Source organism: Suricata suricatta, chromosome 13, assembly GCF_006229205.1.
Source record: "Suricata suricatta isolate VVHF042 chromosome 13, meerkat_22Aug2017_6uvM2_HiC, whole genome shotgun sequence".
In the NCBI taxonomy this organism is placed as follows: Eukaryota; Metazoa; Chordata; class Mammalia; order Carnivora; family Herpestidae; genus Suricata; species Suricata suricatta.
The window spans coordinates 31,899,959-31,902,738 of record NC_043712.1 but is presented as its reverse complement, the minus strand read 5'-3'; positions in this window follow the sequence as shown (position 1 = coordinate 31,902,738).

The following is a 2,780-nucleotide window of genomic DNA, read 5'->3' as shown; positions in this document are numbered from 1 at the left end:
TTTACCCATTTTCCCCTTCTCTTATGTGCCTCCGTCCTTGGCTCTGGGACTTATCAATCTGTCATTTACTGGGTGGTTGACTTGGTAAACTGCGTGGCCTTTCTGAGCCTCAGTTTCTCCATCCATGAAACGGGGACAGGAGAGATGGCTGGACCAGGTTTCTCAGGGCTCTATCCATTGTAAATGTTCTTGGATCCCATAGTGCTTAAGGAATACGTGATTTCAAGGCCGCGTGCACACCCATCAATTGGCATGTCATCGAAGGTCCTGGCTCTGGAACGCTGCCCTGCCCACCAGTCCCCTCTCCAGTGCAGGACATGTTTATCCTCTTATTGTTTGTGTGTGCACCTCTCTGAGTACTGCCTTCCCCTCCCTCCAATGTATCCCCCTCAAATTCTCCTCAGACCCAGAGCCTGGGTGAACTCCAATCTCCTCCTGAAGCCTCTCCACCTGCTCCAGGCCATGCGTCTCTCTTCCTGCTCTGAAGACGGTTCACATTAATCCCAGGTCTGTACAGATCTGTGCAGCACGTTACAAGGGACGGAGCACTGAGGTGTGCGGGTGTTCATATTGAGAGGCCCACAGCCCACGTAAGGACCATCATGTCCACTATATAGACGAAATAAAAAAACAAAATCAGAAAATGTCAAGGTTTGCCCAACTCTTCTCTGAGGCCCAGAGTAGAACTGGACTGGAAACCCAAGCTCCTGATGTCAGGCTGGAGCTCCTTCAGAGCCCTCACTGCACGTGCAGGCATTAACCCGTTCATGCCAGAGTGCTGTGTGTCTCCAGTGGGTCTAACTCCCTGTTCTTGGACAGGTAGTGTGACGGAGTGGTGAAAACCATGGGTGTCCGTGACTATCACGTGTAGGTTGGGCACGTTTTAAGGCTCGGCTGCCTCATCCATGAAATGAGGATCATTGTGGTACCACCTTTCCAGGGCCGTGGTGGGGATTAAATGAGATAATAGAGGTATAGGTATTCTCTGCTTTTCTTTTTTTTTTTTTTTTAATGTTTTATTTTTGAGAGACGGAGAGAGACAGCTCGAGCAGGGGAGGGTCAGAGAGAGAGAGGGAGACACAGAATCTGAAACAGGCTCCAGGCTCTGAGCCAGCCGCCAGCACAGAGCCCGACGCGGGCCCGAACCCACAAACCTGAACCCACAAACCGTGAGATCATGACCTGAGCCGAAGCCAGATGCTTAACTGACTGAGCCACCCAGGCGCCCCTCTCTGCTTTTCAAAAGTTCACATTTTGTCACTTTGCTTTTACGAAAGACCCACGGAAATACCTGTTCTCAGTAGCTGAAAGAAATCCGAAGAGGAATTTCACTTTTGCAGAAAAAATGGGCAAAGAGAAAATAGTTTTCAGTGTTTTGGGTGAGCTGTCAAAGATGCATCACCCCCAAGTAGTGCGATGGACCCCAGCGAACAGCTCAGCATTGAGCCGCGCAGCTTTGGACTGTGTCTGTGAGCATCTGTGCTTTATCTTAATTTATGTTGGGCTTCTTTAGTGAGATGCGTCTTAAGGTTTCAGGAAAGCCTAAGAAGGGTTATTTTTTGGGCTCTGGGAATGCTAAAACATTTTTTTCCCATATAAATTAATGGTACTTGCTTCTTCATTTTACACTGCTTTGGCTCATGAAAGATTTCATAGGCGCACGGTATTTTCTGATAGTGGGCGGAAACTGTAAAGCATTTAGCACAGGGTCTGGGAAATAATCAGCTCTCAAGAAATGTTAGCTAGAATGTCCATCCCCATCCTATCTCTGCGGGCCTAACTCAGATTACTAGAAATGAAAGCCAGGAACTGACCACAGGGCCATGGCACACACTGTGGCTCCTTGCTGCATCAGGAAGAGCCAAGGCTGGGGCTGTCTGGGCTTCCGAACTGTGCATGTCCCCACCGACCTCTGTGGTGGGGCCTCCTCCCACCCCCAAATCTCACCTTATTGTGCCTGGTGGTAATCATAATAAAGGGCCACCATGTGAGGGTTTAGCCACTGCCAGGCCCTGTGCTAAGCCCTGTACCCCTGGGATAGTGGCACACACCAAGGGTGGCTCCTGGAGGCTGAGCCTGGTTCCCCTCTCCCCCATCATCATAATGCCGGGAATGGTGTCTCACGTGACACTGCGCTCCTTCGTGCACCCAAGTTTTATTCGCATTTCCCACCACCAGTTACATTTTAGCCAGCTAACAACACATATATATATTCTTGTCCTCCTGAAACTTACATTCCTGTAAGGGGGATGGGGGCGTGGGGCTGGCAAGTTACACGGCGGAAAACCTTGGAAATACTAGATACATTTCATTTTTTATTAGGGTTATCTTTGCTGCGTGGATGTCTATGTATCCCTTAGACTCCCCCAAACGGGGCCACTTCTGGGCATTCACATGGGGTTCGTGCGTCGGGCGAGCAGGGCAGGCACAGCATTCAGGAACTCAGTCCCTCTGTGTGCCCTTGGATATTTGCTCGGTCTCTCGGAGCCTCAGTTTCTTCATTTGTCATTTAAGGAAATCACAGTGACTCCAGCCCCCCCTGGGCTGTTGAGAGAATTCCATTGGTCCACGAAAGGAGAGTGCTCTGTCCGCGGGGCAGCTCAGACCAGGACAGACGTTAGGGCGAGAGGGAGCCGAGTGCCGCTTACCCAGCCGGGCGCGGGCACGGGGCTTTTCTCGAAGGTTACATAAGGCGGCCCGGGGTGGCGGCCGCGGCCGGGAGCGCGCGTCCGTCGAAGGGGGAAAGCGGCGTGGGGACGGCGGCGGCCGCCGAGACCCCC